This window comes from Neomonachus schauinslandi, chromosome 2 (genome assembly GCF_002201575.2).
Source record: "Neomonachus schauinslandi chromosome 2, ASM220157v2, whole genome shotgun sequence".
Lineage (NCBI taxonomy): Eukaryota > Metazoa > Chordata > Mammalia > Carnivora > Phocidae > Neomonachus > Neomonachus schauinslandi.
In genome coordinates this window covers 47,608,837-47,633,579 of record NC_058404.1, presented here as the reverse complement: position 1 = coordinate 47,633,579, position 24,743 = coordinate 47,608,837, and the positions used below count along the sequence as shown (strand labels likewise).

Genomic DNA, 24,743 nt, shown 5'->3' with positions numbered 1-24,743 from the left:
CTCAATTCTATGGTCAACCAATCTTTGACAAAGCAGGAAAGAATATCCAATGGCAAAAAGACAGTCTCTTCAACAAATTATGCTGGGAAAACTGGACAGCAACATGAAAAATAATGGAACTGGACCACTTTCTTACACCATACACAAAAATAAATTCAAAATGGAAGAAAGACCTAACTGTGAGACAGGAAACCATTAAAATCCTAGAGGAGAACACAGGCAGCAACCTCTTTGACATCAGCCAGAGCAACTTCTTACTAGACACGTCGCCAGAGGCAAGGGAAACAAAAGCAAAAACGAACTATTGGGACTTCATCAAGATAAAAAGCTTCTGCACAGCAAAGGAAACAATCAACAAAACTAAAAGGCAGCCTACAGAATGGGAGAAGATATTTGCAAATGACATACCTGATGAAGGGTTAGTATCTAAAACCTAGAACTTACCAAACTCAAAACCCAAAAAACAAATAATCAAGTTAAGAAATGGGCAAAAGACATGAACAGACATCTTTCCAAAGAAGACATATATATGGCTAACAGACACATGCAAAGATGCTCAACATCACTCATCAACAGGGAAATACAAATCAAGACCACAATGAGATACCACCTCACACCAGTCAGAATGGCTAAAATTAACAACATAAGAAACAACACCTGTTGATGAGGATGTGGAGAAAGAGGAACCCTCTTGCACTGTTGGTGGGAATGCAAACTGGTGCAGCCACTCTGGAGAATAGTTGGAGGTTCCTCAAAAAGTTAAAAATAGAACTACCCTACGATCCAGCAATTGCACTACTAGGTATTTACCCAAAGGATACAAAAATACAGATTCAAAGGGGTACATGCACCCTGATGTTTATAGCAGCATTATCAACAATAGCCAAACTATGGAGAGAGCCCAAATGTCCATCAGGTGATGAATGGACAAAGAAGATGTGTCATATATACATAAAGGAATATTACACAACCATCAGAAAATGAAATGTTGCCATTTGCAATTATGTGGATGGAGCTAAAGTGTATTATGCTAAGTGAAATAAGTCAACCAGAGAAGGACAAATACCATGTGATTTCACTCGTATGTGGAATTTAAGAAAGAAAACAGATGAACATATGGGAATGGGGAAAAGAAAAAAAGGAAAGAGGGAAACAAACCGTAAGTGACTCTAAACAATAGAGAACAAATTGAGGGTTGATGGAGGGAAGTGGGTGGGGGATGGACTAGATGGGTGATGGGTATTAACGAGTGCACCTGTTGTGATGAGCACTGGGTGTTGCATGTAAGTGATGAATCACTGAATTCTACTCCAGAAACCAATATTGCAGTGTATGTTTGCTAATAAAATTTAAGTTAAAGTAAGTACAATTTGGGTTAGAAAGAAAAAAATGCTTGATTCTCTTTACTAATTATTCAAAATAATGCATTCATTTTTAGCATTATCCAATATTAAATGATTTGATTATTTAATCTATTTATATATTAACATGAATATTGAGGTATAATGGACATGGATTGCACTTATTCAAAGTGTATAATTTGATGAGTTTTGATAAATGTATACATCTGTGAAACTGTCACCATAATTATGAAAATGAACATATTGCTCATGAATTTGATTTTTTAGGTATTTTATAAGCTGATAAATTTAAACATGTTGATATTTTCCACCGTCTTAGTTATTACTCTTTTTGAAGCTCCAATGGTCTCATTTTTGCACAAAGGGAGCTATGTAGGTCCTCCCATGGTCCTTTGGAAATGACTCTCCTAGGCTTTGTTAATTTCCTTGCCATCTTGTCACGACAGGATGCTCCAGATCTGACATCAGCCCTTTCTCCACGCAGCCCTGGTCCTTTCAGTGGGAAACAGGATGTGTCATATATTATATGGTGGTTAAACAGAGCAGCAAAATCCAATAAAATTTTTGGTCTGAGTTCACTGTAGTCAGAATGCAATAGTGCTTTACCAAGCAGCTCTATAATTATGTCTTTTGTTTCTGTAGTTCCTTTCACTGAAGTGTTCAAAGTGATTTTACAGCATCAAATTGATCTTTGGGGCAATCTAAGGGTAGAAGAAAAGGTTAGAGATATTATTATCCCATTTTATAGTTGGGGAAACAGATGCAATTGTTGTGACTTGTCCATTAGTTTGTAGAAAATTGGGTACAAGTTTGAATCGAATCCTAGCCAGGAAAACAGGGATTCTCATCTTGCTGCTAGGGTCACCCTGGCTTAACAACCTGAGATAAACTTTTTTTTTTTTAAATAAATAGGGGATAAGAATCAATAAGCAATGGAAAGGAAGGGAAATAGTTTTTTCCTATCTTTTCTGTTTCCTTCCTTCCTGTCTTTTTTTTTTTAATTTAAAAATTTCAGTGGCTCTCCTAAGGAGTTGAAAAATATATGAGAAGTGGGATGAGAAATTAGGAAATCACAGGATCCTGGGCTTTGAAGAGTCTGTAAACCTTGCAAGCCCAGCCTCTTTCATCCAGACAGCACTGCATCGGGGCTAAATCCAGATAAATGGGCAGCTCTCCTTTTAGACAGATGCAACGAAGTGTAGTCCACTGTGAACTAAATCAATTTAGACTTACAAAAGCAAATCCCAAAATAGCAGCCTGGAGTTCATGAAAATGAATCCAAGTCTGAGTGCTCTGGGAAAAATAGATGACCAGGAATAGACCGTGCTGTGAAACTCTGAGAGCGCTTTGCAGCTGTGGCTTCCATTTCGCCCTGGTCCTCGCTGAGGAAATGGGAAGGTAGCCTACTTTGTGCTAACTAAAGAATTAATGATTCCATTAATTAGCTTCATGGATTTTCTCTGCAGCCTCAATGTAGGCCACAGAGAAACATTATAGATTCATCTTCCCTAGAGGTCTTTAAAACTGTGTGGTATCAGAGGAAGGAGAATCAGAGGCTTTGGAGTCTGGGTTGAGGAAGCTGGAAGCACCTTGTGTAGCATCCAGGACAGTGTTTCCCAAACTGGTTCCAGGGAGCACTAGTGTTCCGAGGAAAACAGAGTTCTGTGGTAAAATAAGAGAAATAAGGCTATATCGCTGTCTCAAAGATTCCCAAAGCATATCATTATCTGAAAGGCTTTTAGAAGTCCTGCAATAAATATCTTGGTCTCTGTTTAAATCTGTTTCCTCAGATGTATTTGACTGTGGAATCCTCCAACACCTTTTCGCCCTATGCTGTTAACTTGCGGACATGAACGTACCAAGAGACAGTAATTTTAGAAATGTTGACATAGCCCCTTCCTTTTACAGACGAGGAGAATAAGGACCAGAGAGGTGGGACAATTTATTCAGGAGTCACAGTGTAAGTCACTGGAAGCCAGAATTAAATAGAGGAGAAAGCAGGGCATTTGGAATGAGACAGACCTGGGTTCAAATCCCTGCTCCGCAGTTATCTAACCATGGGATCTTGGGCAATATCTTAATTCCTTCTGAACCTTGATATTTTTATTTGTAAGACTGGCAATATAACGCTGATATCCTGGAACTGTTACCTGTGAAATGTGTTGTGAGTTGGTGGTTCCATTAGAGAACAAGTCTGAAGCCCAGGTGTCAGAACAAGGACAAGCTGGGTGCCCGACTAACTCTGAGGTGAATGGAATCTCATGGCTGGGAGCCTGGCTGAGTTGTGGGATTGACAAGGTGTAGACGAGGACCCGGACAGTGAGCGCTACTGTAGCAGGAGGAGGGGGTGGTAGAGGCTGGGAACCAGACAGCGCTAATTGGTAGTTCCCCACAAGGAAGTATGATTAGAAGGTAGAGACAATGCCTCACTTTCAGACGAACACAACACCCCCTTCCTCTTTTACTGGGCTTTACAAACTGAAGCAGCTGGACCGGAGAAGGGGGAGGTTGGGGAGGGAGTGGTCTAACTCGACAGTGAGAGCCGATCATTGTTTATCTTTGTTCTTTGTTTCCATGCTGGTGAAAACTTGCCATGTTTTACAGGGTCACCCACTAAATAGAATGGTGACTTAGGCTTTATTAATTATAAATTAGTAGCAATTTGCATGGATTATTATGTTTCATGCTCTACGAGGCTTTGGATAAATTATATATAGCCTTTCTGGGGGTGTTGGGATATTTTAGATTGGGATGAGGGTGTTGCAGCATGATCTCCCCTAAAGCAAACTAGTGCTCATATTTACGTGGTGGGTTTTCCTGTCCTGCTTGTCCCTGGCATGTTCCCCCACACAACTGGCTCTATGTGGGTCAGCTCCCCTCCTATACATTCCTACAGCTCCTCTGTAGCATGCTTCCTCGAAAGCACTCAAATAGCATGGCAATGATCTATGGGTCTCTCCCCCCATCCGGTGTCTGGATACTTAAAGAGAGCAAGAACTGAGTCTCATACATCTCTTTCTTCCCTCAGCCCCCAGGGCGGCCTGTGCTCTGAGTCAGTGCTTATTAAAGGTGATTTGAGTGAACGAATGATGCTCTGTTCTTTTTCACATTCTCCTTCTTATTTAACCTCCACAGATCATCGTTTTTCATTCTAAAAATAATCTCCACTTCTTTAGTTTTTCCAGCTTTTTTGATACACAATTGGCACATAACATCGTGTAGGTTAAGGTATACAACGTGATGATTTGATACATGTATATATTGCAAAACGACTACCACAATAAGGTGAGTTATCACTTCCATCACCTTGCAAAATGATCATTTATTTTCTTCCTGTATATCATTGGTCTTTTACAGATGGAATCCTCATCCCTATTTTACAGATGAAGGCAAGGAACCCGCCCTTTAAGTAAACATGCCAGAAATGGGTCACTCTGAATGAGTATCCTCTCTCCTACAGCATCCTCTTGGCACTCTCAGTGCTTGTGGCAGAAGTGACCTTGGCCATGGATGTCGGTGTCAGAGGCACCTCCTCTTACGTGTCCTCAGTGCTCACTACTCTTTTACGGCAGATTTCATTTTTGAAATCAGTTCCAAGTCATTTGGAGCAAAATCTGGTAAAAGAAGGTAAGTGACCCAACTTGAAAATGCCATTTCCATTTCAAAAGAAAGCCCTAGCTGACACAAATCAGAGGCAATCCCAAGGAGAAATTCCAAATACCTTGTGAGCAATGATAATGTCAATGGAATGAGTATATAGACTTTGGAGAGGAGAGTAGTCATTTAGATTCATGAATTCTAGTGTTTTGGTGTGAAACACCTCTTTAATATGGAACCAAACCTTTCAAGAGCTGGGTTCAAATAACAAATGAGAGTGATAAATTCAATCCTTTGAAATGTACTTTCTTTTCTGGCCAGGCCCCAGTTCAGGCTCCCAAGTTGGTTCTCCTGCAGCCACTGATAACATCATGGGCACCTCCAGAGCCTTTCCTGGCATTGTTCTGGGTGTCATTGATGTTAAGCAAATGGGGAAGGAAACACAATTCAGAGCTCACAAAGCTAAGGCGAACTGATTTTCAAGTTCATGACTTTCAAATCCATGGCACAAAAGCATATGCACGTTCGCTAACTAGGTATGTGAAGATGAAGTTATGGCTCTTGGATCTGTTCTTCCCTTTTAATGGGAAACGCTTGTTAATTAATGTTTTTGAAACTTATTTTACCACACGAAGAGGCTTGTTCTTATGCATTTTTGGTTTAATGCCTTCCTACGTGTTTGGGTGAAAAGAATGTGTAAATAAGGCTCTGGAAAATCAAAGGTCTCATGAAATCTGAGCCTATTCAATTCAGCAAACGTTTATTAAACACTGGTGTGTTCTGGGCAGTGTAGTAGGACCTGGGCGCGGAAGAGGAGCAAGACATGGTGCATACGCTAAAGTAATTCACAACCTGATAACAGGATTGACAGGAACACAAATAAATGGCAGGAAAAAGGGCTAGGAGAGCAGTGTGAACAAGAGATAGGGAAGTAGGTGGGAGGATGGGAGAGGACTCGAGGGCACAAGTGATATTTTATTTTTTTTATTTTTTTAAATTTTTTAAATTTGTTTTACTTTTTAAAGATTTTATTTATTTATCTGACAGAGAGAGAGAGAGAGAGAGAACAAGTAGGCAGAGAGACAGGCAGAGGGAGAGGGAGAAGCAGGCTCCCCGCTGAGCAGGGAGCCCAATGTGGGGCTCAATCCCAGGACCCTGGGATCATGACCTGAGCCGAAGGCAGCCGCTTCGGCTGAGCCACCCAGGCGCCCCACAAGCAATATTTTAGTTGAGTCTTAAAGGACAGATTAAATCCTAAGTGTGGTGGAGATTGTGGGCAGGATGGGAAATCCAGATGGAAGAAAGAGAGTAAGTTAGGACCTGGAAAATGCAGAGGATCCTGGTGACATGGTGCCTGATCCAGTCTCCCTGACCATTGAGGTGGGGGTGGGGGAGTAGAGGCATAGACTCAGAGAGAGAGAATGCCAGAGAATGGATGCCTGAACTGGTCTCTCATGCTCTCATGCCGTGGGATCCCCCTTCCCTCCGCTTCCTCTCAGACCTGAGTGATTTCAGGTGCTGTCCTGCAGAGCTTGTTTTGCACACCGATTCATACTAACGTGACTTGACTCTTCCTGCGTATGTCTACATCTTAAAAGGAAAACATTTAAGAACACAGTGATGGAGCTGATGGAGTTACTTTTTTACAGGGAATTTTAAAGATTTATTTATCTATTTGAGAGAGAGAGCAAGTACGCGAGTGTGAGTGTGGTGGGGAGAGGGGCGGGGTGAGGGGAGAGAGATAGTCCCAAGCAGACTCCTCACTGATTCTGGAGCCCAACATGGGGATCCATCTCACCCCCCTGAGATCATGACCTGAGCCAAAACCAAGAGTCAACTAACTGAGTCACCCAGGCGTCCCTACAGGAGAGTTTTATACCTTGAGCAAGGGGCCTGTAAAGAATGTACTAGCCATGGGGACTGGGGGGTGGGGGGACATCGCTGGAGCACATAATCATTCCATCATAGTGGGTATGTGAGCACTGAAGAAAGAGGGTCTCTGTTCAGGCGTGTGCATTTGGGAGAGCAGAAGAGGGAGGCGGTAGATAAAACCTCAAGTTGGGATTGATGGTCCTATGTCTTATCTTGGTATCTTCCAGTGAGCTCACCAATAAGCTCTATTTCTCCCTGGTGCTTATTTATGTGCCAGTTTCCCATTTTTATCCTTTCTCATCTTCTTCCTTTAACTCCATCCGCTTTTTCCAGATCCAACACCGTCATACATCCACCATATGGCACGATGTTATAATTTGGCAAACACCAGTAAAATGAAATCAAACTCTCCTTCACATTGCCCTTTTCTTCCCTTTCCTTCTGTTGCTAGTTGTGGTTCTGTGGGAGGCTCACGCAGCTGGTAGCCTGTTGAAGGAGCCATAAAATGATGTAAGATGCCACTTCGGAGATAAACACATTGATCCTGCAAAATGCCCAAGCTTAACAGTGGAAGGGAAATCCAGCAGAGACCTGAGACAGATGAGTTCATTGTGATTGTGTTCTTTGGCATTAAAGCATATTGGTTACACCATATGTCACATACCCACTATCTCGAAGGCATAAAGTATTCCACTGAAATGCATTTTAAAAATTACTGAAGTTATCATGTCAGGGATAAAATTAACACTTTTCCATTTGAATCTTTATAAAACACAATCACTCTCTCACCTTCATTTTGAGTATTTTAGAAAGAATGTAAGAACAACCTTCAGATCAAAAACTAATGATGTAATGTATGGTGATTAACATAACGAAAAAAAAAAGAACAGCCTTCAGCATATTTTTTCATTTGTTTTAAACAAGAGCAAATTTACAGAAAAATTGGAAATACTGTACAAAAACACTCATTTTTCCTCAACCATTTGGGAATAAGTTGGTGAAATAAGGCCCCATCATTCCCCTTAATATTTGTTATGGGCTGAATGGAGTCCCCTTGACATTCTTATGAGTCTCTAATTCTTGGGACTTCAGAATGTGACTGAATTTGGAGGTAGGGCCTTTAAAGAGGCAATTAAGTTAAAATGAGGGGATTGGGATGGGCCTAATCCAATGTGACTGGTGTCCTAATAGGAAGAGGAAATTTGGACACAGATGTGATACAGAGGGAGGATGATGTGAAGACATAGGGAGAAGCCGGCCATCTACAAGCCAAGGCCTGGAACAGACCCTTCCCTCAGAGCCCTCAGGAGGAACCAACCCTGCAGACATCTTGATCTTGGAATTCCAGCCTCCAGAGCTGTAAGAAAATACATTTCTGTTGTTTAAACCACCTAGTCCGTAGCACCTTGTTATGACAGGTATAGCAAATGAATATAATACTGTAGTGGACATTTCCTAAACAAGGGCATTTTTCCACACAACCAGCAATACAACCATCAGAACCAGAAAATGAATCCTTAGCTCTCATTCAAGTTTCATGAGTTGTCCCTGTGCAGAAAAAGGATCCAGTTGAGAAGCACGTCTTGCATTCAGTAGGTCCTTAGGCCAGAGTGGTTCCTCTGTTTTCCTTTGACTTTTGTGACACTCATGCTTTTCAAGGTTGCAGGCCAGTCATTTTGTAGAATGTCCTTCATTTCCTTTGTCTCATGGTTCTACACTATGATATTCAGATTATGCTCTTTTACGGCAAAGATGGTGGATGATTTCCATTTGTCTTTTTCCAGGTGATGTTCACTTTGTCACTTGATTACTGTGGTAGCGGCTTGTCCTCTGTAAGTATCTTCCCTTTACAAATATCGAGTATTTTGTGAAGAGTTATTTTGAAAATGCAAGTATGTTGCAAACTTTCAATTAATTAATTAATTTTTCTATTAAGTTTCTATTATTTCTATTAAGTTTCTATTAAGTTTTCTATTTTATTTAATGGGTTATAATATGTTACTATCATTTCTTTTGATGCTTAAATTGCTCCCAATTTAGAAAATGGGAGCTTCTTCAAGATATCCTCTGTGTTCTTTTGACATGTCCCAATATGCTTTGAATCCTTTCTTGCTTTTTAACACAAGGAGATATTCCAGGCCCATATTGCAATTTTCCTGCTTTAGGCCTGGGATTGGCTATTTCTCCAAGGAATCTGGTTGCTTTAGTGGACAGTGGTATTTAGGGTCCAAAATTGGGAAAGTAAGTATGCTCATTCCTGCGGGGGTATCACTGCTCCTGTGACAAAACTAGAGAACGTGTGTGTATGTATATTCGCACATATACATGCACCTTTATTTGTTTCTTTATCTATGCCTGCATCTATCTATGTATCTACCCATGTCTGTCTGTCTATCTACCTACCTTAAAAATAATGAGTTCAAACTGCTACCTTCCATTTCAATTCACCGTTACGGGGCTCTGACTTCCCACACTAGGCTGCCCACTCTCCTCACCTTGCTCAGGGTCTGATCCCCACACTGGGCAGCCCTACCATGGGGGTAACCTCCTCCCTTCACTTCTGTCCCAGGCTCTAACACCTCACATAAAGGCCCTCTTTACACCTCTTGATACCTGCGCTGAGCAGCCCTCTCCATGTATGCACTTCTCAGACTGCTTGGACACTGAATTCTGCTCAGGTGCTTCTCTACCCCCACCCCTACCTTATCCTACAGCCTTCCCTGCCCCATCTAATGGCTTTAGGATTGAGTTGTTCAGGACCAGAAGGGGAAGGGATAAAGAAGAGAAAAAAAATCATACTTAAGCTCACTCATTTTAAGTAACTATTTTCATTTTAGTTTACTTTCAATCTTGACCTTGTATATATATATATGTATATATATATACTGAATTTGGAGGTAGGGCCTTTAAAGAGGCAATTAAGTTAAAATGAGGGGATTGGAATGGGCCTAATCTAGTGTGATATACATTGGGCCTAATCCAATATATATACACATACATATATATTATAATATATATATATCTACAGTTATCATAGAGTAATGCAATTGTTTTATATTTAAGGTTAACATTTAAATTCTTCTTATTTTTCTACATAGCTTTTATAAAAAGTTATTATTGGCCATAGAAAATGCCTTAAGAAGATAAGCCTTAATTTACTCAATCATTTCTCTCTTATTGGTTATTTATGTTGTTCCTAATTGTTCCCATATAGATAATGTGGGGAATCTCCTCATGAATATGACTTCCCTTGTCTGTTAGATTAATTTCCTTGGATGATGCCCAGGAGTGGGATTATATGGCTGGAGAACATGAATCCTCTTGAATATGTGCAAAGAACTTAGCTAAGGGTTTAGCACCCTAGTAAGTCCTCAACACATGTTTATTGAATCAAATAAGGATATCGCTTTCCCTTTTTTCTTCTTAAACAATTTGCTTGATTTGGACAAGTTGCTTAACTTTTCTAAACCTCAGTTTCCTCATCTCTAAGTAGGGTAAGCCACAGTCTAATTGTACTGTTAACTCCTCACCCCTTCTCATGGGAGACTTTGTGAAGTCCCTTATCTGTAGGTACTTGAGGGAGACTAATGTCTGTCCAGTCTGCCTCAGACCCTGTCTGGTGCCCCTTGGCTCTACATTGCCCACATAGCATGTCCTTTGTCCTTCACAGGCAATTCCTAGTGTCACAGACTCTAATCCTAATTGTAAAGTTCTCAGAACACCGACTGTTCCCTGCTTCCTGCTTCTGTCTCCGCTGCAGCCGCAGCTGAGGTGCGCCCATCTCTCCATTCTGCTCAGTGGTGAATGAGGAGCGATAGACATGGCTCTGGATGATTTGAGTGGAAAGGAAGCATCATTCCAGAGCAAGTGGAATCTAAAAAGAATTTCTTGACTGTAGAAATCAGGAATGTATGATATTTGCTGTGTTCCACTGTAAAACATTGTTCTCTGCATTTAGAAGCCTGAGGATTTTTTGTTATTGTTGTTGATGATGATGTCTTAATGGTTCCCTTAAGCCTTTTTGACTTTATTATTTTTTTAAAGTTAAAAACATCAAAGCAATGTATAAATGAAATAAAACGTGATCTAGCACTGCCAGATTTTTAATAGAAAATGGCAGCTCTTCTCCATCCCTTCTTATCTTGATTGCTTCTCTGAGGCAACTACTTTTAACTCTTTTAGCCATTGTTTTCCTAATATTTGCCTCCATATTTCTAAATAACATTTTAAAATACAAGTTGCATTGGCTTTGCGTCTTGGTAAAATAACTAGAGTGAATTTTGTTATTTGTTAAGAAAACAAATGTATTAAAGGATTTAGGTGGCTTACTGAATTTGGGGGCATTCTGGAGAAAATGGATTGAAGCTGAACTTCTAGAAATAATGTCCCAGACCACACCACAGATTAGCCTGCTGAGGAAACTGTGGCTACTGACCGCAAAACCACACAGCCAGGTCCATCCTTAGGAAGCATGCCAGCCAGAGGTCTCTCAATCAGTGTTTATGTGGGAGCCCATCATGGCTGCATGTCTATATATAGATCAATGTGTAAACTAAAACTCATTGTGCAGCTCCCCTTCAGCTCACTTCGGCCACCACCCACGCCAGCCCCTCACCAGTGTTTCCTTTGCTTTCTCACTTCTTTCAAGTATGTATGTGTGATTGGTGGAATCTAGCTGCAAGTTTAAATGTGAAAAGCGAAGTGTGTCATTTTTTCACAGAGAGCTTGGTGACCCAGTGTGTGGGTTGCGTGCTGTCTACTTTTTCCATTAGAATATTAATACTATAGTATATTAGTTATAGTATATAACTACATTAATCATAGTTATTTTTTGATGGTCTGATAATTTCTAACATCCTTGCCATATCTGAGTCTGGTTCTGATGCTTGTTTTGTCTCTTCAAACTGTGCTTTTTGCCTTTAAGGATGTCTTATAATTTTAGGTGGAAAGCCAGACATGATGTACTGGGTAAAAGATGCTGCAGTAAACAGGCCATTAGCAGTGTGGTGGTAAGGTGTGTGTGGGGAGTGTTCTACAGTCCTGTGATCAGGTCCCAGTCTTTTAGTGAGCCTGGCCTGGGACTGTGAACTTCACGCGTGCTTCTCAGTTCTTCCCTCCCCTCTTGGGTGGGACAGGGTGGCTAGAGTCAGCTGGAGTTGGGTATTTCCCTTCCACAAAGTCAGTTAGGCTCTGATAAAACCCCAGCAGATTAGGGTCTGACTAAACAGTTCTCCTAAAGTCAGGCCTTGTTAAGAATGGAATGCTCCTTTTCTCCTTCTTCTGGAAGCATGAGAAGAATTTTTTCTGATCTTCACTGTGAGAACCTGGTAGAGCTCCAGGAGGCAAAATTCACAAAAGTGTGGGGGTCCTCTCATGACTGAGTCCCCATTAAGTTTTAATGCTCAAACTTGTCCACTCTGTGCCTCCCCCAATTTATCAATTACAGTTCAGGTTTCCTATCCTCCAGGCACTGGTTCCAGCTGTGGTTTCTACCCTGGTGTGTTGTGATTCTCGGGATCTGTCTACCTGTCTCTCCAATTTGGAGAGAAGCACTTCGCCCTGTGACCTCAGTTCTCTGATGGATCTAAGAAGACTTGTTGATTTTTAGTTTGTTCACTTTTTACTTGAGAGGACAGAGTGATGACTTCCAAACAACTTATATGCTGGACCAGAAACTGGAAGTCTCCTCCTGACATTTTTGGATGTTCTAAAGTATTTCTCTGCCAGAAGAGGACCAGTAAAGTTAGAAAAACCCCATTCAATGTGGCAGATTAATTTCATATGTGTTTAGTAGGTTTTATTTGAGACAACCTGAAAGACTGGCAATGACATGGGGTTTGGAAACCTGATGTGACTGATATCTGCCTGTGTGATTTTGGACATGTTACTTACTCTCTCTGAGGGTCAGTTTTCTAATACGTAAAATGGAGGTTGGATTATACTTCTTATAGAATTGCCTTCCTGTTGTTATTTTTATTCCTAATTTAGAGAATAGGAGGCAGCTGGGCAGGATAGTGAGGAAATCTCTTCCTTTACTGTGTCCTCACTTGGTTTTGTGCCCTGCTCTACTAGTGTATTTCTAACAGTAACTGTCTTTACTACCTCTTCTATCTTTGATGTTAAGCCTTCAATGTCATCCTTGTCTGTATATAAAGATAGAATCTATAGGGCTTTGCTATAGTATTACATTCTTCCACGAGCATCAAGGAAACCCTGACATAGACATCTGGCTGAAGTTTGCAAATTGGTGATTTCTGTTTCCAGCAAATTTTCTTTTCTGAGTCAGAATAATTTGAAACTCCCTATATGTTCCATTGGTACTATGTTAAGTAGCATCTCGATTTCAGTGACCATATTAGTAGTCAGGACATTACTGAGGATAGAGTTACGTTTGGCTGTAGGAATTCCACAGCTTCTTTCCCCGTGTCTTGCTAAGTGAAGTACTTAGACTCTCAGTTCCTCATTATGAAGATTCTAGGACACACCCCGATGAGTACGTTCAATTTGTTTCTAGCAACCTTTCCTTGGCAGATGAGCTAAAAGGTCAACTGTTAATTAAGGTGGAGCAAAAATAAGGTGAGCACTGGCTGAGTCATGGGTTGGGACTTGGAGCACTTCAAAGCTGGAGATGGTTGGGTCCAAGTAAGTTGGATCTGTTTCCTCCTGTTGCTGTTTCCAAAGGCCCTCATGGAGGAGGGGAGGAAATGAGAACCAAGAGGCGAAAGACCAAAGGATGAGGAGAGGAGAGGGCAAGAGATAAAGAGGAAAGATAAGAAGGAAACTAAACTTTATCGGGTGTTCCTCAGGTATCAGTAACCATCTTATGCATTTCATTCTATTGCTCCTTAGAGCCATCCTCTAGAGTAGCGATCACTCCTGTTTGTCCAGTATCTGCTTTGTGCCATGTACTGTGTGATGGGCCTGGTGATGTCATGATGAATACTTCATTCACATCTGCCTGAACAGGAGGTGTTGACAGTCTAGTAGGGGACTCTGACATTGAGAGAGTTTCCATACAGGGCACTAAGTGCCTTGGGAGTGCCTGAAGAGTTTTCAGGCAAAAGTAATTAGTATTGCCTGGGGGAAGTAGGTCTGGAAAGAATAAGGTGCATGTGGAGACGGTCCTCTAAGTGGAGGGAGAGGTATATGCAAACATGAGGGCATAGAACATCATCATATAATTTGCTGCGGCTGGAACACAGGGAGTAGAGGAAGGGAGTGGCCTGATCATGGTGGGTCCTCTGGGCCAGCCCAAGTTTGGGCTTCATGATGAGGGAGAAATGCCTCAGCAGAGAAACAGCTTGGTAGCATCTGTCTTTTAGGCAGGCTCCTCTAGCAGCATCGTGCAGGATGGGTTGGAAGTTGTTGAGAATGAAGTGGAGGTGATTCCAGAGAAAAGTCTGTTTAAACAGTCTAGACACAGACTAATACATGCCTGAATAAGACATTGAGGGTGAGAAAATTCACGGACTCCAGTGACTGTTATAAAACAATAGAGCTTAGTGACTGATTGTATGGTGATGGGAAGGATGAGGGAAATCTAAGATAATAGTCAAACTTCTGGGTAGGGTAATTAGGATCAGAGTAGCCCACTACCTTGTGTTAGAAATTGGTCCTGGCAGTCACCCCTTGCTGCCTCTCTAATGCAGTTGCCAAGGAAGCAACAGTGACAAAATTGTTCCTTTTGGAACCAGTACTGGGGCTGGAGCATGCAGATAAGGGTCTATCTCCTCTTCCTCTGAGTCTCAATATTGGAACATCCTACCTAGATGTGGAAGAGAAGGGTCAAGCTGGCCAAGTCAACTTGCCTGTCCAACCACATTCCCAAATGAGATGGAAGAGCAAGAGAGTGGAGGATACACAGAATTTAGTTTACAGTAATCTCATGCCATCACTCAATGTGCTTCAGTCTATGTCTTGGATTAGGACCAATCTGTTTTGTAACTCTTCCACTTTGAGTGGGGTGGATGGAAAAGTAGGAGGCAAATGAAAAAAAGGAGCAAGAATTTCCTCTTCTATATCCTGGAGAAGAAATTTAGGAGAAACTGGCTTGAGATGGGGAGATGATAATCATTTCATTTTTTTTTTTTAAGATTTTATTTATTTATTTGAGAGAGAGAGAGAGAGGGAGAGAGAGCACAAGCAGGGGGAGCGGCAGGCAGAGGGAGAAAGAGAAGTGGGGCTCAATCCCAGGACCCAGGGACCATGACCCGAACTGAAGGCAGACACTCAACTGACTGAACCACCCAGGTGCCCCAATCATTTCATTTTGATATGCAGAGTCTGAGATGACGGTAGAACATCCAGGTAGTAAAGTCCATTACAAAGTTGAAAATAAGATTCTAGAGCTCAGGAGGGAGGTCTGGGCTAGAAAAACGGGTTATGGTATTATCTGAAAATAGGTGATAGTTGAAGTCTTGTCTGTGGTTCACAACAGGGGACGCAGAGTAAACACCGGGAGCATGCAATTTAAGGGACAGGTGGGGAAGATCGCTCATGAAGGTGAGTGCTGAGAAATGAATGGGTAGGAGAAAAACCTGGCAAGTGAGGTCTGGGAAGCTACAGGAAGAAAGTCCTCAAGAAGAGTTGTCAGTAGGGCATAAGGACAGGTATGGAGCACCAGGAGAATAGCTTGGAACAGCTACGAAGAAAAGGTGGAAAGAACAGAAAGAAGATAAGTAAAAGGCATTTTCAAGCTGCCATGAGAGCATAGCTGAAAATGGAACCCCACCAATCATGGTGCCAGTCCCCATGAAAATGCCACTTCAGCAACAGTCAAATGTCAGATTGCTAGGATTGGGGATTTGCTGGGTGAATGTGGTGGGAGGACAAAAGAATGGGGAGCCGAAAATGTTGGGTTCCAGTTCAAAAAGAAGGGAAGACATTTCAAGTGGGATTGGGAGACTCTAATAGGCTGCAGAGTTCTAGCGACTGCCTTGGGGTCTCTATGCAGTAAGAGACTAGTGCAAAGGCAGGAAGATGAAGAGGTGGTGGTTTATAGACTGAAATGTTGGAGTTTAAGGTTTCAGAGGCAAAACTGCTCCTCATGATGACAAGGGCCACTGTGGCCATGGGAGTAGATTGTAGAGGGGGGAGGGAGTTGGAGTTTATTGTCACTGAGGCTTGGGACTAAGAGGCTAGTGTGTTAGGTGTGCTGCCCATGTGGACACTGAATTCATTTCAGATGATAGCAGGTCTAAGGTGGAGAGGAAGACAACCAGGTATCAAAATACTTGATGAATGTAGAATTGTGATGCTCACTTTGGTGGATTGTTACCTAGAAGAGTAGAAGGAGGAATACAAAATGGTTGAACCGTAAGAAAAAGGGATTTGGTACAGGAGGAAAAATAACATCTTGAGAGCATTATTAGAGACTTAAGAGAATGCCGACCTTTGGTGTCCCTGTAAGGGAATGAGCAGCCTCCATGAAAAAAGAAATTAATATCCTCAGGGAGGAGACAGGATTCAAACAGTCAAGGAAGTAGAGAGAACATTATTAGGAGGATGTCATCCCAGAGGTGGCTTATATTGCATATGGCATTTTCTGTTTCATTGACTTTTTTCTATTAAGTATTATTAATATATTGTTTAAATTATTATGGCTCTAGAATAAAATTTAATTTCTGGTGTTTGAAGTCCAACTTTGTTGCTCTTTTTTCCTTTCAAAGTTTCTTAGTTATTCTCACTTAATAAAATTATTTCACTGTTATTCAAACAGATTTTGAATAAATGTATATAGTGGGCCTTTGAACAACCCAGGTTTGAACGGCACAGGTCCACTTACATGTGGATTTTTTTCTTTTCCTGTGAAAAGCTTTATTGTTTTCATTGGATCCATGGCTTGGGAGAGGCCTCCAGGGTAAAAAGCTGCCTGCAGGGAGAGCCTCAGGCAGAAGCTCTGGCACCAGGGGGATGCCAGGGGGCCCCTCAAAGACTGCTAGGCTCCTGAGGCTCCTGGGTGTGCTTGAGGGTGAGTCTTTCTGAGAGATATTCATCCAGCCCAGCCTGGGGGCCAAGCCTGTGAAGTTGGCCAGGTGGTCACCATCTTCTCAATGAGTTTCACCTGCTCACCCAGGAAGCCGTTCTCCAGGAAGCCACAGAGATGAGGGTCTGAGTGGGCCGAACTTCGGGCACACAGATCCAAGAGGGCCTGCTTCAGGTTTTTCTCCAGGACCATGCAGATTCCACGGAATCCAGAGTTTTATCCCACTCATCTTGCAACAGCTTCTGCATGTCCTGGAAATGGGCGCAGCCCTGGGCTGGTTTTGCATCTTCAAAGGATGCTGCCTGTCCTCATTTTTCTCCTCTGCCAACTCTCGGAAGAAGTGGTCCATGCCCTCTTCGTGGCATGAGAGCCAGATCTTCGTGGTCAAAATAGAAACTCAGAGAGAGAAAAGTGTAGGAGGCCTGCAGATGCATGTTGACCAGGCGGCTGATGGCAGTTTCCACCTCAGTGGAATAATTCTGATGAATCTGAGTGCTCGTGGTTGCTCAGCAGTAAGGAGCTAAGCTCAGAAGGTGGTGTTGGCTGGTTCCAGAGGCAGAGGATGGCTGAGAAGATGCCTTTACAGGTCACGACTGGACAAGAGTTTGGAGGGTGGTGGTCGGCTGAAAGAAGGGGTGCCCCTGGGTCTGTTCTGTCCAAGCACGATTGAAGCAACGGACAGATCTGGACGACCATCAGGACCACTGCCTATACAAGGATTTTTTATAGTGCAGTGCTGTAAATGTAGTTTCTCTTCCTTGTGGTTTTCTTAATAACATTTTCTCTTCTCTACCTCTCTTTATTTTAAGGATACGGTTTGTAGTACATATAACATACAAAATACAGTGTTAATTGTAAAGAAGAAAGAAGATGTTATCAGTAAAGCATCAGTCAGCAGTAGGCTATCAGTAGTTAAATTTTGGGGAAGTCCAAAGTTATGTGCGGAATTTTGATTGTGTGGAGGAGTCAGTGCCCCTAACCCCCAGGTTGTGCAAGGGTCAACAGTACTTTAATCTGGGTCTAATTGATACCCTCACCTTTTGTTGTAGGTCAAGTTCTCTGGGAAGCAGACTCTGAGAGGAATATTTCCATGTAGTAGGTTTATTAAGAAGTGCCCTTGGGGTGGGGGGCGTCTGGCTGGCTTAGTCGGAAGAGAGTGTGACTCTTGACCTAGGGGTTGTGAGTTCAAGCCCCACATGGGGTATAGAGATTACTTAAGTAAAGAAAACCTCGAAAAAAAAAAAAAGTACTTCTCTGGGCATGAAGGAAGTGGGACGAGGCAGAGCAAGGGGTTGAACTGTAATGAAGTCACGGACAGGGGCCTCAGCTGACCCCAGAAAGTTCCAGGAATAGGATGGAACTTCATAGTTGTCCTGAACTGAGGCAAAGGGGACCAGGCCTTTGTGAAACTTCCTCCCCAACCACTGAGCAGTCACCTGAGAACTACCCAGGAGAGAAGGCGCCTTTCTTCAGATAAGGGAGGTTCCTTGAGAACAAGCGGGCAGAAGCAGTTAGCATCCAACACTCTGCAGCTAAAGGAATGAGTGTCTTGGTTCTGAAGTGGGAAATCTGGATGGCACATCACAACGTCCACTTCAACAAAATGGGTGCATATTGCGTCTTCTCATTTATTCACATTTTTTTTGCAGAGATTTTCAAAGATTCAAATAATCACAAAGACATAATTTTTTTCATATATGCCAACCACACTGCTTGTTAAATTTATTACAGGTTTTTTTGTATTTTGTGTTAGAATGTTGAATAAGAACTTTTCCCGTGAGATTTTCTAGCTGTGTATTCCTTGTATGTAAGAACAATGTGTATGGATTACTATATTTGTTTATTATATTTTTTCAGCTTTATTAAGGTATGATTGACACAATAAACAACACATATTTAAAGTGCATACTTAGATGAGTTTTTTAAAATTTAAATTCAATTAATTAACATATAATATATGATTTGTTTCAAGAGTACAGGTCTGTGATTCATACTTATGTGAGTTTTGACATATATATTCCTTTATAAAAACATCATTGCCCCCAGAAGCTTCCTTATGTCCCATTGTCAGCCATTCTTCCCTAGTGTCAGCTCCTGGCCCAAGGCAACCACTCATCTGCTTTCTGGCACTATAGATTAGTTTACATTTTTGAGAATTTCTTATTAACGGAATCAGAGTACCTATCCTTTTTTTGCTTGTCTTCTCAGCATAATTACGTGGAAATTCATCCATGTTGTTTTGTGTATCAGTAATTCGTTTCTTCTCATTGCTGTGTAGTATTCTATCATAGATAGACCACACTTGGTTTATCCATTTACCAGCCGATGGATATTTGCTTGTTTCCAGTTGGGGCTGATTATAAATAAAGCTGCTGTGAACATCTGTGTACAAGTCTTTGTGTGGACATATGATTTCTTTTCTCTTGGGTAAATGTTTACAAGTGGAATGGCCTGGTCATAGGGGAAATATGTGTTTAACTTTTTTTTTTTTAATCAGATTGTCTGTTTTCCAAACTATTTTCAAAATGATCATGTCCTTTTACATTCTCAACAGCAGTAAATGAAAGTTTCAGTTCTTCCATATCCTTTGCCAGTACTCAGTATGGTAAGACTTTTTAATGACCAATGATGTTGAGCATCTTTTCATGTGCTTATTGTATTTATTTTTACAGATCTAACTTAATTCTGATTATTTCTAAAACATATTTATATATTTAGTTGGGTTTTCTAGGTACACAAATAAATCATGTGTAAGTTACGCTATTTATTTCCTTTCAAAGATGCTGTCTTAGTTCTGTTTTTTGTTGAGAACTTAAATAGTAGTGCTATCTTTGGCTTTACCCTGACTAACGTAGTCAGTTACAAGTCACATAATATTATTGGCATTAGAATATTTAATTCTTTAAATATACTTGTTTCCATCCAAATTTGCTAAGATTTTTGTTAAGCAGTTTACCCTTAGGGCTGCCTGGGTAGCTCAGTCAATTAAGCGTCAGATTCGATCTCTCAGCTCAGGTCTTGTCTCAGCTCTCATTTTGTAAACAAGACCTCAGCTCAGGTCTTGATCTCTCAGCTCAGGACATAAGGAAGCTGAGTTCTTTTTTTTTTTTTTTTTTTTTTTTTTAAAGATTTTATTTATTTATTTGAGACAGAGAGAATGAGAGAGACAGAGAACACATGAGAGGGGGGAGGGTCCGAGGGAGAAGCAGGCTCCCTGCTGAGCAGGGAGCCCGATGCGGGACTCGATCCAGGGACTCCAGGATCATGACCTGAGCCGAAGGCAGTCGCTTAACCAACTGAGCCACCCAGGCGCCCAAGGAAGCTGAGTTCTTAAAAGAAAGAAAGAAAGAAAGAAATTTACCTTTAAATTACATTTTTTCCACAATATTAAGATAATTATGTTTCTCCTTTTTCCTTTTTAGATATAAAAACGGAAAAAACTACATACTATTTTCTAATTTTTTTGTAGATGTAAACTTTTATGATGAGCATCTTCCTATGCATTGACGATCATTCCATAACATTATGATTAAAGGCTGCTTAGTATTTTATTTTATAGTGGTACTGAAATTTAGTTGGCCAGTCTTCTATTATAAAACATATAGGTTATTTAAACTTTCTCTTTTGCTATTATAAATTTCGTTGAGATAAATATTGTTGTAAATTAAATCTTCATGTGCATGTAGGCCTATCCAGCTAAAATTTCTAGATGTGCAATGCTAGGTCAGAGTCTGAATATTTTTAATGCTTTAATATTTACTATAACATTTCTCCCAAGAAAGTAGCCATTTACAGTTTACAAAATTCTAATCTGCTCTTATAATTTGAGGGATGACCAGTGTTGCCTCATGTGCCATGAACATTTGCTTTAGTAATTTTCATTTGCTATTGATTTTACTGATCATTTTATTTATTTTTTTAAAACACTTTTATTTATTTATTTGAGAGAGAGAGAGACTGAGGGAGAGAGACAGAGACAGAGAGCACGGTGAGGAAGAGAGAGAGAGGGACAAGCAGACTTCTGCACTGAGTGTGGAGCCCAATGTGGGACTTGATCCCAGGACACTGAGATCATGACCTGAGCTGAAATCAAGAGTCAGATGCTCAACTAACTGAGCCTCCTAAGTGCCCCTGATTACGCTGATCGTTTTAAATGTGTGTTTTATTTTTTATTTTCTATTTTACTTCTTTGTTTCCTTTCTGTTTGGTTATATGTACAGTTGATCCTTGTCATTTGTGGATTCTGTATTTGCAAACTCATCTACTAAGTAGATTGGTTTGTAATCTCAAGGTCCACATGCATGGCATTTCTGCAGTCATACACAGACATGTGCAGAGCAGTGAAAATTTTGAGTTGCCTGACATACATGTTTCTGGCTGAGGTCAAACAAGAGGACTCTCCTTTTGTCTCAGCTCTCATCTTGTAAACAAGAGTACTTTACATGGTCTATGTAGTGCCATGCTTTTGCATTGTTATGCCTTTTGGTGGTGATTTCACTGTTTGAAACGACCCAAGCACAGTGCTGAAGGGCTGTCTGGTGTTCCTAAGTACAAGAAGGCTATGATGTGCCTCCCCAAGAAAATACTGTGTTAGACAAGCTTCATTCAGGCATCATCAGTTACAGTGCTATTGGCTGTGAGTTCAATGTTAATGAATCAACAATATATATTTAAAAGTTCTCTTTAAACAGAAAAAAAAATAAAGTCATGTATTGATCAATGGATGTAAACATTGTGACCAGAAGCTTGTAGGAACCTAACCGTGTATTTGCCCTAGGAGCAGTGGCTCAGTATTTGCTAATTCAGTGTTTTTTGAGGACTTTAAAAACATAACTGCTGCCAATAATGAGAACTGACTGTTCTATGTTTTCTATGGATTTTGCCCCCAAGATTTAGAAGGTCTGCTCTCAGCTCATTATCATCTTTGCCCCCTTCTGAGCACTTATTTCCCAGAATCATTTGCCATCTGGGTTCCAGTTCAGGGTCTACTGGTGAAAAGTAGTCATGTGAGGTTAGGAAGGTGGAAGAGAAGGAGAAGACATCTGTTCCCCACCACCAGCGGCAGATGGTTAAGTGGGCAGATGGTGGCATCCTGGTTTGTGTGTTACATGAAGCCTGCAGCAGCTTCCCACAGAGATGTTGCAAGGAACCTGTTTTGATGCTTCAGTGGGCTGAATCATTAAGAAATCATCCTTTCCCAACAGCCTACCACAATAGTCCCAACCTCTGCTTCCTTCAATCTTCCAATAATTCTCTAAGCACCCGGTTCTCTGTTGTATTCCTTATTTGAAACACTAGACTAGTTTTTGTTTTCTTGACTGAAGCCTGACTAATACAGTTTTGATACTGGAAGAGGGTGCCTTCTCTCTGAAGGATGAAGGGAGCACAAATGTCGGATGACCAGACTGCTGGTCTTCATCAGAATCCATGTCCTTCTCTTCATCTTAGGCATACAGCTAAGCAAGATTTCTTGCTTTCCTTATGTCTAGGTGGGCCTTGTGAGCAGAACTCTTCCCTATCCTCTTCCCAACACCATGGACTATGCCATGAGCAAGAAATACATTTTACTGTGATACATCATTGAAATCGTGGGACTCTTTGTTTTAGCAGTTTGCCTACCCTAATACAAATGGTATTTTAAAATGGTACTAGTGCCTCCTTTTTATATTTCTAAAAATATTCTTAGTTCTGTTATCACCAATGATAAGAATGAAACAGTATTGATTAATTCCTCCCTTAATAAGATGAAAAACTTACTGTGTGTTTACTTCCATTTACTTTTACTCCTATCTTTGTTGGTATAATCTGAAATTACATTGGGGTTATACTTAATTTTTTTGACATTTGCTTTCTATCTTAAAGTCATATTTCCAATAATTATTTAGGCTTCATTCAACATAGAACAGGTGTTAATGCTCACCAGTCATCCTTTTACTGCATAAATTAGCCTTTGTTGAGTTCTTTCTTTGTTGTATGTCTCGGTTTCTGTAAGAAGCCTTCCGGTACTTGTCTTAGGAAAGATACAGAGAGAAGATAGTGCTTTCAGAGTCCTTGAACAGCTGAGACTGTTTCTTTGTTGTTTTTCTACAGGATTTGACTGAGTCCATAATCTTGATCAACTACCTTAATCCCTCAAAACTGTAATAGTTGACATATCTCCTTTTAGCATTTAATATGGTTTTATAGGAGAAGATTGAAGTTAGATGGATTTTCTTCCTTTTTAGGTTACCCTTCCCTCTCCCCTAAATGCTTATAAGACTTTTTTCCACAAAATCTTGATATTTACAAATACTATCATGTGTATCTATGGGTTGGTTCTTGTTCATTAACTTCGCTTGGTACTCAGTGAGCCTCTTTGAAATGTTGAGACTTCTGCCAGATACCCTGCTAAGTGCTCTGTGTATATTACCTGATGACAACACTATGAGGTGACAGCTATTATCCCTCCCAATTTACAGATGATGAAATTGAGGTTCAAGGACTCATAGAAGATCATCAACAGAGTTAGGATAGGAACTTTGGTCTACCTCACTATAGGGTCTGAGCTTTTAGTCACTGTACCACACAATTTTTTCAAAGGAAAGAAATATCTCCTTTACTGTATAAACTCTACAATTTTGCTTTTGCTTCCTTGGTTCCTGATTCTCCTTCAGAGACAAGACAATTGCCCATATGGCAGGTCTCTCTTGTGTGTGTTTACTTCTTATATATGCTAGTTTTTATTTTGTCATTCTTTTCTTTTATATTATCGTAGAGTTTGGCAAACTTACCCTTCATATTTGGATTATGTTTTCTGCAGCTTTGTGCTTGTTCTTTTCTGATACTAATGCATTTAAATTTTTTTTTTTTTTTTTTTTTTTTTTTAAAGATTTTATTTATTTATTTGAGAGAGCGAGAGTGAGAGAGAGCAAGCACATGAGAGGGGGTAGGGTCAGAGGGAGAAGCAGACTCCCCGCCGAGCAGGGAGCCCGATGTGGGACTCGATCCCGGGACTCCAGGATCATGACCTGAGCCGAAGGCAGTCGCTTAACCAACTGAGCCACCCAGGCGCCCTGCATTTAAATTTTTTAAACAGGATTTTTCACTTTTCATTTTCCCTGCCTCATCAATTTCCATTTCTATTTCTCTGCCCTTTAGCCAGATTCACTGACATCTCAGTCTTTCCTCAGTTTTGTTAAGATCTTGTTTTACAGTCTGTTTTCTCTCATTTTCTTCTGTCTCAGGTATTAAACAGTGCTCAAGGGTATGCTCTTCCTCTCTGCTGAGTACTGTGCTCTCCATCCTTTACGTCTTGGGATATTTTCATAAGCCCCATGGTGGTTTTGTTGCTTTTAATGACCCCCCGGTTGGTGGGAGCTCTGCTCAGTGCCCGTGGTTTCCCATAAACAGTGGAAGTGGATGCTGTTTGAATCCTCCTCTCAAATCATGAGGAGAAGGGATTGTCAACGTAAATGTACATTACCTGTCCAGCAGTACATCATTCTGGGAAGAAAATGGAAACAGTTGCTGCAGAGGTGGGTCTGGGGAGAGGAAGGGAAGATTTCATTTTTGTATCACTTCTTTTGTCACAGAATCATCTTTTGGACCTGCCTCTATTTGGGCCAGCCTCTATGCCTGCGGTTTTACCTGGTAAGGTCCTGATGTTGCCGTCTTAGAAGGAGAACTTGAGACTTCGGTGTGGATAATGGTGACAGTGGGACAGACCATTTGTGGTAGGTGTGGTGGGTAAGTGGTGGCGGTGGTTGAGTACCTGTTTCACACTACTCCTGAGGATTGGGTCTATGCCTGCCATATGCAGAAGAATAGCACTAGGGCCCGAAGCATCACAGAATCTTGCTCCCTTCAGCAGTGGTTCAGCCAAGATAGGCTGACACGGGTTCAGAACAGTCAGTCATGGCTCTGCAGCCACTCCCCTGCCAGCAGATAAC

General features: G+C 41.1%; 1 long non-coding RNA gene across 1 annotated transcript; it reads right to left on the bottom strand.

Annotated features, from left to right (window-relative positions):
• Positions 1–2,039: 2,039 nt before the first annotated feature.
• LOC110588628 lies at positions 2,040–24,508 on the bottom strand. The gene is made up of 3 exons (XR_002480817.1): positions 24,442–24,508; positions 24,278–24,335; positions 2,040–2,062 (listed from the first exon to the last, which is right to left on the bottom strand). It is a non-coding gene; the product is annotated as an uncharacterized LOC110588628 (long non-coding RNA).
• Positions 24,509–24,743: the final 235 nt, after the last annotated feature.